The sequence below is a fragment of the Microcebus murinus genome, chromosome 11 (genome assembly GCF_040939455.1).
Source record: "Microcebus murinus isolate Inina chromosome 11, M.murinus_Inina_mat1.0, whole genome shotgun sequence".
In the NCBI taxonomy this organism is placed as follows: domain Eukaryota; kingdom Metazoa; phylum Chordata; class Mammalia; order Primates; family Cheirogaleidae; genus Microcebus; species Microcebus murinus.
In genome coordinates, this window is record NC_134114.1 from 63132212 (window position 1) to 63145331 (window position 13120).

Genomic DNA, 13120 nt, shown 5'->3' on the forward strand with positions numbered 1-13120 from the left:
TCCATATTTAACTTAAATCAAGGCATCTCTTCCAGTCATTTTTCAATCATTTTAAAGATGCATTATGCACATGCAACTTCTTTAATTTCTCCTAAAGATAAAACCCCAGATATAATAATGTTTGTAAACACTGTTAAGATAAAAAATCTTAATCGTGTTATATGTTTTCAGTTATTTCACTTTTTACTGTTTTTTTTAAAGGAGCTTTCTGAAGCTATTCTAACTCCTGTTTTCCAACTCTCCATAACCATTCACAGTTTACCAGAGTAGACAAGCATGAAATTAATTCTCTGTAGCAGTAATTCACTAATGTCAAGAAAGTTTGTTACTTGATTACTATGTAACACCCCTAGCACTTCAGTTCCTGATTTTCTTTCCATGAAATGATAGCTGAATGTGGTCAGGAGTTTGTAATTCTTTAAGTAATTTCAGTTTTGTAAACCAATAAATGGATTGTTTGTCTTTTTTTCTTAATACTAGTAGGGGAGAATACATAGTAATTGCTTAAGCCAAAAAGAGCTCTATTCATTCTTAGCCAATTAACTCTTTTGGATGCATGGTTTTTAATTTTTTATTTGTTTCTTTACCAAATCTCTTTCTGATTTAACCCCAACTGTAGGTTCAAATGGCTTTTAGTATTTGTGTGTATCACCAATGAAATGATCATTTGAAGGATTTAGATGCAGCTTTTTTTTCCTTTCCTTTCTTTCTTTTTTTTTTTTTTTTCAATCTTGTCAAACCCTTTCTGTATAATGATTCCAGTCATGCAAGTGACTCAAATCTGTTGATAAGACTGAAATTATCAGGGTAAACATTCCCAGAGCTACTGTGGAAAAATCACACAGTCTTTGGAAGATAATCCCCTTCCTGGTGCCCAAAACTCCCTAAGTAAATGTCACTTTATAATGAGAATTTCTTTCTTTGGTCTCCCGACTGGCCCTAAAGAATTGGCAGTCTGTAATCTTTACATACAAAGTGTACTGGTGCAACTTGATTACAATATAGCAATTTTATTTTTGGTATAAATGCTACACTTGAAATTTAAGAGTATAAAATGCTGCCTGCCACTGAAGGCCAGATCATTCACCACAAGGATTAAGATTATACCTGGCTGGACCGCATAAATAGGAGGGCTAGCTACCCATAGGTTATTGGAAATGTTTCACCTCAACAAGTTTGAAACTTTACCTGGAGTTGTAGAATCTGTAACTCCCAGGTCTACTCTTGACCAGAGAGCCTCCTGTTTCTTCTCTTTAAGACTCAGAAAACATTAGTATTCAGTTTTTTAGCTTTTCCTATCAGTGTGCAAAGGCCTACATAGTTAAAGGAAATATGAAAAAGGGAACTCCATCTTGCTCCCGTCTTTGGACCTCAAAAATTAATCTTTGGCCATGATAATATACAGACACATAGCCTGCTTCTCCTGATATAGTGGTTTTGTTAAATTTTGATCTTTTTTGTTATATTCACACTCCTAGAAAACCAGTATTTCCAAGTACATCATAGTGTCACAGAATGTGGCTCATAATTACTCATAGTTAGTTTTGTTTGCTAAATTCACCAATTAGATTATATGACTGAGAAATGGACCTTTACACTGTAAGGTAAGATAAACACATGTGAAGAAAGAAATGTTAAACTTTATGACCCTGTGTAGAAATTTACCAGGATACGAGGAGGGATAAAGGTCCTGGATGCTATAGAAGTGAGTGGAATTATCATAGGGGAAATGGAATAGTTGGAAAGAAAAGTATGTTTTAAAAGGTGTTATAAAAAAAAAATAAAAAAAAAATAAAAGGTGTTATATTTGATACAAAACATGAAGTTTTAAAAATTGAAATATCTTTAAGGATTATTGAGTTAAATATGGTTCCTTTGTAGAAAAAGAGACTTAAATCCAGACATTTTACATAGCATTTTCAAGTTTAGATAGTTAATAACAAATCTAGAAGAAATATCTACAATCTCTGACTCTAGATCTAGCTCTATTTAGTGCAGCTTAGTGTATCCTCATTATGTTTCATGTGACCAAAAAAAAACATTAAAGATGTTAAAGAGGCAACTAGAACTATGGAACTGAAGTAATGTGCTGCTTAATATAGGCAAACAGAGAAAGAAAAGCAAATTAGTAAATCATGAGGGACATAATAAAGTTGGCAGAAATGTCATAAACAAGACAAAACAATAGTTTCAGGAAAAAAAGTCAAAAATCCAAAGTGCTATTAAGAGAGATTACAAAAAGAAGTAATCAAGAACTTGACCTTAGTAATCTGAAAGACTAACATTAAACCGTATTTTAATAATATTAGCTCTTAAACTGAGTTATGATGTCTTCATGTATTAAATGGCATACTATCTACTACAAATACTGTTGTGAAAAACATATGTTAATAGATGTACAGTTAATTGTCTATCCATAAAAAGTGCTTAACATATGGTGGTTCTGACTATTATAATTATTGGCTAATCTGGAAGCCAGGAGGCAGCAATTTTCAAGTAGCACAGTGATGTTAAATGTTACAGTGAAAATTTAAGAAATGAGAAATAATCTCACCAAAAATTAGTTACATACGGCAAGTTTGGGCCATTGTTAACCAATAAGGGTCAAGTTAAGGTACAGTTGTATTGTTAATTTTAGGGAAAAAAAGAACATTTTTTTTCCAACCCGGAATATATTTTGAAAACAGTAGGGAGGAAGACTTTATAATATGTCACGTAAAGTAATACATGTTTCACTATTTCGTCTCCATTGATACATATTTACCTGAAAATCTTTAATGATCATAATGCATATGTTTTTGCAAGTCATGAAATTAGTACTGCTTAAACGATCAAATATTTTAATAGCTGTCTTAGATAGCCAACATTGATATCCAAAATGATTAAAAGTCATGAGTTTTTTGGCTCATAATTTATTTTCATACCTCATTTTCATTGTACTTCACTATATTGCACTTTACTGATATTGGTTTTTTAAAAGTTGTGGCAACCCTGTATCAAGCAAGTCTATTGATGCCATTTTTCTAACAGCATATGCTTACTTTGTGTCTCTGTGTCACTTTTTGGTAGTTCTCTCAAAATTCTCTCAAATTTTTTTTGTTGTTACATCTGTTTTGGATCTGAGATCAGTTATCTTTGATGTTAGTAGTTTAATTGTTTTGGGGTACCATGAGCCACATCTATATAAGATAGTAAACTTAATATTTGCTGTGTGTGTTCTGACTGCTCCACAAACAGCAGTTCCCTGTCTCTGTCCCTCTCCTCAGGCCTCTGTATTTCTTGAGACACAACAACATTGAAAATCAGACTAAGTTATAGCCTTATAATAGAGTCTAAGAGTTAAAGTGAAAGGAAGAGTTTCGAGTCTCTCACTTTAAATCAAAAGCTAAAAATGATTAAACTTACTAAGGAAAGCATGTCAAAAACCAAGATAGGCCACAGAGAAGCCTTTTATGCCAAACAGTTGGCCAAGTCGTGTATGCAATGGAAAAGTTCTTGAAGGAAATCAAATGTACTACTCCAGTGAACACATGAGTGATAAAAAAGCAAAACAGCCTCATTGCTGATATGGAGAAAGTTTTAGGGGTCTGGATAGAAGATCAAACCAGCCACAACACTCCCTTAAGCCAAAGACTAATCTAGAGCAAGGCCATAGCTCTCTTCAATTCTGTGGAGGCTGAGGAAGATAAGAAAGCTGCAGAAGAAAAGTGTAAAGCTAGTAGAGGTTGAGTCATGAGGTTTAAAGAAGCCATCTCCATAACACAAAAGTTCAAGGTGAAGCAACAAATGCTGAGGTAATAGATGCTGCAGCACATTATCTAGACTATCTAGCTAAAATAATCAATGAAAGTGGCTACACTAAACAACAGATTTTTAATGTCGACAATATGGCCTTCTATTGGAAAAAGATTCCATATAGGGCCTTCATATACTAGCTTAGAAGTCAATGCCTAGCTTCAAAGGACAGGCTAACTCTCTTATTAGGGGTTAATATACCTGGTAACTTTAAGTTGAAGCCAATGCTTATTTACCATTCTGAAAATCCTAGGGCCCTTAAGAATTGTGCTAAATTTACTCTGCCTGTGCTCAATATGAAACAGCAAAGCTTCGAGGATGCCACATCTGTTTACACTGGTTTACTAAATATTTTAAACCCACTTTTGAGACCTGCTCGGGGGCGGTGGGGGAGATCCCTTTCCAAATATTACTGCTCATTGGCAATGTACCTGGTCACTCAAGAGCTTTGATGGAGATGTATAAAGAGATTAATGTTGTTTCATGCCTGCTAACAAAACATCCATTCTGCACCCCATGAGTCAAGGAGTAAATTTCAACTTTCAGATCTTATTATTTAAGAAATACATTTTATAAGGCCATAGCTGCCACAGGTAATGATTCCTCTGATGGATCTGGGCAAAGTCAATTAAAAACCTCTGGAAAGGATTTACCATTCTAGATACCATTAAGAACATTCAGGATTCATGGGAGGGGGACAAAACATCACCATTAACAGGAGTTTGGAAGAAGTTGATTCCAACCCTCATGGATGACTTTGAGGGATTCAAGATTTTAGTAGATGAAGTCATCGCAAATGTAGTTAGAAATACCAAGAGAACTAAAATTCGAATTGGAGCCTGAAGATGGGACTGAATTGCTGCAATCTCATAATAAAATTTAAATGGATGAGGAGTTGCTTTTTATGGGATGAGCAAAGAATGTAATTTCATGAGATGGAATCTACTCTTGGTGTAGATGCTGTGAACCTTAGTGGAAGGACAACCAAGGATTTAGAAAATCATGTCTTGAATTAATAAAGAAGCAGCAGGATTTGAGAGGATTGACTTCAATTTTCAAAGTAGTTCTACTGTTGGTAAAATGCTATCAAACAGCATCACACACTACAGAGAAATATTTCATGAAAGGAAGAACTAATTGATGTGGCAAGCTTCATTATCATCTTAAGAAATTGCCACAGCCACCCCAGCCTTCAGCAGTGACCACCCTGACCAGTCGGTAGCCATCAACACTGACACAAGACCCTTTAGCAAAAAGATTATGACTCACTGAAGTCTCAGATGAGTGTTAGCATTTTTGAAACAATAAAGCATTTTTAGTTAAGGTTTGTACATTGGATTTTTAAACATAATGCTATCATTGCACATTTAACAGATTACAGTGTAAATATAACTTTCATATGCACTGGGAAACCAGAAAAATCTGTTTAACTTCCTTTATTGTGATATTCACTTTATCGTAGCAATCTGGAATGGAACCTGCAATATCTCCAAGGTATTCCTGTATTCACATTTCAACCACAACGGTTGGGTAAACTGGGCATCTGAAAATCTGCTTTGAAAATACCCATACTTGCTATTTCCTCTCACATACATTTTATGAGACTAGCATTTATAAGCCACTGTATTTGATCATTGATTCAGAGGTGGTTAAGTGAGAATTAATGGAGGCAGAAAGCTAATAACTCTGTTCTCTGCCTAGTGCAGAGTGACCTACTATTATCTTCTATCGTTACTTTTTTGACTCATGAGTCATTCAGATCTCTTCCAACAAAATTTTAAAATTCTCAGAGAATGTGCTTTTGTTTCTATGTTCTCAGTAGGACCTAATTTAAGAGTTCTTCAGGAAATATTAATTAATTGAAGATATTCTTTATTCCTTATATACAGTTCTGGGAAATAGAGTTAGAATTGCTTTGGAAAAGCTAAAGGCACTGGGATATATATAACATTTGTTATATGCTGTTTTATTTATTTATTTTTTTTTTTGAGACAGAGTCTCGCTTTCTTGCCTAGGCTAGAGTGAGTGCCATGGCGTCAGCCTAGCTCACAGCAACCTCAAACTCCTGGGCTCAAGCAATCCTGCTGCCTCAGCCTCCTGAGTCGCTGGGACTACAGGCACGAGCCACCATGCCCGGCTAATTTTATATATATATTAGTTGGCCAATTATTTCTTTCTATTTTTATAGTAGAGATGGGTTCTCGCTCAGGCTGGTTTTGAACTCCTGACCTTGAGCAATCCGCCCACCTCGGCCTCCCAGAGTGCTAGGATTACAAGCGTGAGCCACCGTGCCCGGCCTGTTATATGCTGTTTTAAACTGGCTTGTGCCTCTTAAATGTTATACTCAATGTCCCTTTTCTATGTCTCCTCCCTTCTGTTTATGTGATCAGTGCTCCACCTCTAGCTCTCACTGCCTTCACATTATCCCTGTTTTAAAAGCTACCTTCTGGAAGGGATGTCCTTTCATTCACTTTCACTGTAGTATGAATTTAGGTCAATGTGTTTTTTTCTCCCGGAGGTGTCTGCTTTACATATCCTATCTGTAATCACGACATTAAAGAATCGTAGAATCATATCTTCTGCCAAAGTCTCATCTTGACATTAAAATGCAAAAAGATATGAGTAAGATATGGACAAGTCCCTTTGTCCTTAAAATTATGCCATGAATTGACACGTAGACATCCATAGTTAATGTTGGTACTGGAGTTAAAATAATTTAATACCAATAAAAAGGCATACCAATTTAGATGTCAAAAGTAAGAAAGACACTTTGGGTTATTGAAAAGTAACCCTGAGGGAAATAAGCACTTATTAGTTCTTTCGTTGAAGGGTCAATACATGAATACAAAGTTTCCAATTTCTATAAAAATAGAACATTAGTCATTTTATTAGAGGTCACCAACCAATATTGCCCTTATACCTTGACCTCATTAAAGCCTCTTTCAAGGCTTCTTCACCCCACACACGCACAGTGAGCAATACAATGTCTGTCCATCCTAGGTGGATTTGTCTCATCTCCCACTGGAAGAAAAATCAAATTTACTTTAAATCAGTGTTTAAATATTAAATCAGATATTCTTGGTCACAAAGCTCTGAAGGATGTTCTGTGAAAAAGAGCATCTTGCTATGTAGCTATGTTAGAAAGTTCTGTGATGTAGGAATACTTTCAAGGGGAAATAAGCTTATAATGATGTCTTTAATATATTTTAATAACTGAGCCCCCTCTTGGGTGTGATTCAATTTAGTACTGCCTTGTATTGAATATTATGCATTATCATAAAGTTATACAGTGCAGTCCCACTAAAATGCATGTGGTCATATTTTAACATGATGCTCTGTAATACAAAATGTTGGCTAATTATTTCTAATTACATTTAAAATATTATGGAAAAAAATTAAGACTAACCCAACAGGGCATAAATGAATAAAAACCTAAAAAATAAATAAAAGACTAAAAGTAGCACATGGCATGTAATTACAAATACAGATTGTTAAAGATTCATTTAATCTCTTCTAATTATTTTTACTTAACAATTTCATTCACTTATATTAATTTAAAACAAATTGGATCTAAATAAATATTTTTTTTAGTTTTATAATATATAAAATTCTGTTGTATTAATACATTTTAACTTAAATTATCTTTTCCAGTATTATAACATTTGGGAATTCAATAAAAATGTTCTCAGGGAGGATTTTATGAAGACAGTATATGGACCCATCTATCAATTGCTTTGTGTGGACATATAAGTAATAAAGGAATAAGGATTAGAATCTGTTTTTAATAACAGTCATATTTTTAACTAAAGGGAAGATCCAAAGAGTGGACATGTTCATTTAGAGCTTTGGAAAAGTACTATTAAAAATGATTCATGTACCTTAATTATGCCAGAGAAGAGAAAAAATTTACTCCTTCTTCATAACTGACACTTAGAATTTAATCTCAGGTGTTCTGCTTGGTGGGTATTTGGAAATAAAGTTTGACAAAACTTATGGCTTCAAATTTAATCTCATCTTCTTGTGACCTATATCTTGAAAATAAGAGTGAAGGATACAAGTTACTCTCTTTAAACACGAGGGAACGTATGGCACATAGCCTAGTAACAGGAGATACGAAGGTTTTAATCTACTCGGTAAATAGATAATCTATGTTATCAGTAATGGCTCCCGACTGATAAAAGTGGTATTTATATTATTGCAAACTCTAGAACTAAATGCATGATTTTATTTTAAAATAGTCTTACAAGAATATTTCATAATGATGCAATATCATTAATGTAAACAACTTTTTGGTCAGAACACTAACATCCTAAGTGTGTTTTACAAGATACTCAAATTTTAGACCACTCAGTATTATCATGCAGCATAAAGCAATATCTTTAATGTTCAGAATATGAGTAAATATTTTCTTGGGTGTTTCCCAATTTAGAGACGATGGTTATTAGAAACTTACTGGGAAAAGATCTGGAAGAGCAAGGTGGGTTACTAAAAGTGGTAGCTACATGCTCCATGTGTTCCTCCTTTGATTCTCTTTTGAATGAAGCACATAAGGATAATGGAGAGAATTAAACATGATTCTTGAAATAAAACTTATAAATTTGAGAGCTGATTTATATATCCATTTTTCAGACTCCTTTAGAGTTCAAATGAGACACTTTAATTCTCTTCTTCCCATGCTAGTCGCTCAATAAATATTCTCTGCAATTTTGAAAGCAAGTCAGACATTAGGTGTGGAGCCTCAATCAGACTGGGGTTGAAATGAGGTTGTGTCATTATTACGGGTAGAAACAACATCAGTAATTTAAGCATCTGATAATATTGAAAGCAGGATAAAAGTTATAAAATTGCCATTATTATTTTAATCCAGAATTTACTATAAGCCTTTGGTAGAGTAACAATTCATTAAAGAAATGATGACACTTTCCTTCTTTCTGTGGTACAGAGGAGGGGGTGAGAAGAAAATGAAAAATAGGCAGTACTAATTGCAGCAGTCCCAGACAGGCTCTTTTGGCCCTCAGTCATACACAGCCAAGTACCTCCTGGTTACAAATTGCTGCATGTCACTGGAGTCTGTTAATTTGATAAAAAAATCATAACAAAACTTGACATATGAGAGCTACTTCAATCTTACTGTTTGCTATTTAGGAAGTAAAATGTTAAAAGCCACCCCCAAGGAAAAGAAAGAAGAGGTAGGAATTTGTCCACATTCATCTAAACGTTTCCACTTAATCCAATGTCTCTTTAAAATTAAACAGCCAACATTTTTTTTCTTTCCTTTAGGATAGAAAATACTAGATTTGTGTAGGGAAGAAAAGAGGGAAATACCCGCAGTCAATAAAGTACAAAGCAGGAAAACTAGCATTGCATTTTAAGTATTGTCTTGTTCTCCCTGCATGTCTCTGGGCAAGGATAACTATTGCCAAAGACATCTCCACTGAACTCTCCATAATATGTATTGAGTAACTGTGAAAATGTTAACTAGATCCCAACTGTGAAAGTGTTACTGTTGCTTTAGTATTTTTTCACAGGTTTATTAAATCATGTCTACTATATAAACATGAACAAATATTGCAGCCCCAAGAAACCAGAGCTTACAGACATATAAGAGATAGTTTTAAAAGTCATTTCAGAATTCTCCTACTAAAAGTTACATTTAAATAAAAGAGGTTTTCTTTTAAGTAATGTCTTGAAAACAAAATTTCTTTCAGAATACTAGCCATAGGCTCAGCTTAACGAGTATGTGCATGTGCTAAGCACCTATTGTATACCAGGCATTGTTTTAATCACTGAGGAAGATCCAACAGAATTTTAAAATAAATGCATCTATTGCTCATTAAGGACCTACTCACTCGCTGCCAGACCCAGGCATTCTGCAACGTGCTTTAAGCCTCTGCATGGCAGGAGCCACAAGGGTCAACAGGGACTGCAGGGTTTCTCTAGTCAAAGGGGTAAGAGAGAACTCAGGTTGGAAAATGCACAGTGATCTATGCCCTCTATTCTGCCACCTTTCTGGGTAAAGTGAATAATGTTGGAAGGAAAAAAAAAGAGGAGATAGGAATTTGTCTGAGTCATCTCTCCTCCACTCCAGATTCCCCCACATGGTGCAGGCTTTTAGGCATCTTGCACATAGTGCAGGGAAGAACAGGTACAAGAAATAGTGGCTGGCTTGGAAAAAAAAAAAAGAGGGAAGGAAAGTACTGGGTTTGTAGTTTCCAGTAGTCAGATAATGCTTAACTGAAGTGAATTTAAAATGTCAAGAGAGTCTTGCCAACAAGTCAATAATATTTGCCCATGCCTTTGTGCTCATTATAAGAATCTAGGCCAGACCTGAAGTAGTGACTCATTGCTGTTTCTTCAATTAGGCTCTCTTCTAGAGGAGGATATTTAGCTGCAGACTCTCTGCTAGTTCTGCAAAATTCCAGGATGACATTTACTTTGTTGCTTTTCAGAAACTCTTCTGAAGTGATATATTCACCAAGTGTATTCAAGAACACAGTAAAAAAAAAAAAATCAAGGCTTCTCTTCACAGTGTATATTGCATTTTTTAAAAAAGCATTTTTGTTTCATTCTTTACTTGAGGTTCCTAAACCTAAGAAATTATAATATGTGTCTTAGATATAACCATCAAGAAATAGAGTAATTTGTAGGAATAGCTGGGATAGTATATAAATTCAGAGGATTTCTCTTATTGAGAATAATTCCAGAATTTTCTAAAGAGCTCACCCTATGCAAATACAAGATCCTGTCAATTAGCTGGGAAAGGCTTATAGAAAAAGGCCTCTTTAACCCTGACACATTGAAAGTACAAGATGGAGTTGGGTGAAGAGTGATTTTTTTCCATTGTATTTTGCTCCACGGCATCTCTGATGTACTAATAGCTCACTCTTAACCATTTGCACAATAGATACTTACCGAGAACATATGATCTAGCTTTATTCACTTCTTGCTATTGGGAAGATAAGACACAAGCAAAATTTGAAAATAATGAAAAATAACATAGCTATTCTGAAAAGTCTTTCTGAAAAGGACTTTTTTTAGAAGAGCACACACACAAAACGAGGCAGGTCAAAATAATCTGGAAAAGTTAGAAAGGCTTCAGGAAGGATTGGGGGTTAGAGTTGGCCCCAAAAGTTGAGCAGAATTTGAACAAGCTAGAAAGTGGGAACAGAAGGAAGAGAATTCCAAATATGGGAAGTAGCGTGATTTTGACTATACAAATAAAAACATGCCTTGAGTCATGGAAGGACACAAAGAAACTGGGCCAAGTTGAGAGTCCAAACAGGTTGTATGAATAGAGTGGGGCCAGGTTTGGAAGTCTTCAGGCTTGGAGTATTTTAGAGTTGATACCACAAGAGATAGAAAGGATTGTTGTCCTTATAGATTGACATCCTATATTCATCTGCCTCTTTGTGCTTTCATCATCTTCCCCCCTAGATCCAGGTAGTGGATGTGAGCAGTGAATCATCAATCTTGAATCAGAGAAAGTTGGCTTTCCTTGTAGATGGAAGACATATGTAGTAGAGTACAACACAAAAGAAAGTAAAACACAGTAAAAAGAGACAGGGTTTTGGAGTTAAACAGACAATGGTTTTTATTCTAACTTTAACATTTTCTGGTTGTGTCTCAGGAGAAAGAAAATTAAATTTGCCTATATCTCAACTCTCTTTAAAATGGAAATCAGAAGCTTTTAGATTTTGATGAGAATGTTAATGATTATATAAGACACCTGATATAGTGCCTGGAACCAAGCACACAATAAACAGAAACTATTAAAAAGATTGATCTCTTTTCCAAACATATCTCTTTCCGCTTTGCCAGAGGTCTTCAAGATCTTCTAATAGAATGATAGTAACCTTAGGTAGACTAATACTGTTCTAGTATTTAATCAGTCACACACATAGCAAGACCATGAAAGACAAAGAATCCCATAACAAGCCTTGAAGGGATAGATGGAAGAGATCCAAAGGAAATTTGTAATTTGGCCTAAGATGGGTCTTAAAAATAGTGAGAATTGGGAAAAGAGGTATTGTCAATTTCTTCTTCTTATCTCAAGGTCTTCCTTCAAGTCAGAAATCCATTTTTGCAAGTGAATTCTCTGCTAGAAGTTGTCATATTGATAGCAATGAAACTTTAATTTTCCCATCAAATTTGACTACAGTCTTTCACTACATCTTACCCTTGTGCTGAACAAGGGTTCCTCACTCTCCCTTAAAGGATTTTCTCATCAAAAGTTGCTCAGATATGGAAAGAATCTGCAGGTAGCAGATAAACAGAATTATCTATCGTCTGATTTTCCTACACTTGGTCTTTTCCATAGAAATAAACTAAAATCTATCTACTGTTTTTAGAAATGTGGCATCTTAACTAAGTCATTTCTCATCTGAAAAGGTCTTAGTTTTGAAACAATAATCTGAAAATTTACTTTTTTTGGATTCCAGAACCTCTTCCTTTGTTTCAAAGGTCTCCTGATTGTTTTTAGGCATTGGAGGTTGGAAGATGCTTTGTATGCTTGATATGCTCACAATGAGTTTGCTTTGATTAGTGTGGAATCTCTCAGGTTTCAATTTAAGCATTTGTTTGCTTCAAAACCACAACTGGGAATGCAGCATAGGAATGCTAATATATTGTAAAACAATGTAATAAAATATGTAAAGCCTATGGTCTGAATGTAATCATAACTAAAAGTCTTGAAGATACTTCTTTTTGTGAGCTGCAGAGCTGTTTGACTAAATAGGTTACTTTAAGGTCTATTTAACAAATAGATTGACTTGTGGACAACATTAAATTAGATATAGAAACAGTGAAGATTGGATTATAATCAGATTTCATCCTTAAAGTTGGTTCTCTTCTTTAGAACTTAGTTGACAAATTACAAAAGCATTCATTTGAAATTCGTGGGTTCTGTGATGGTACATACATTTTGATATGTCTTCCATTGGTAAAAGTAGCTTAATTCTCATTTCTTCTATAGAAATTGCTTACATCCTCATGTGTATTTTTTCTTCCACATCTTTGTTTCACAATACAAATACCAGATGAACTCAATTATAAGAGCATACATCATAGAATCATTAATGTGAAACAATTTATATATAGGAGAAATTGAGATTGAAACAGTATAAGTGATATGCTGGAAATGTCAAGTTAGTGGCAAAACTGCATACAGACTCCAGTGTTCTTGAATACCATGGAATGCAGTGAATTTTCCCATTTTACTGTATTGTTTTCTCTAGGCCACGCAACTGAAAAGAATATATTGCCAGTCTATAGAAAAAAATATTTTAAGGTGTAACCTTGGAGGATATTATAGTATGTAAGGATCTCT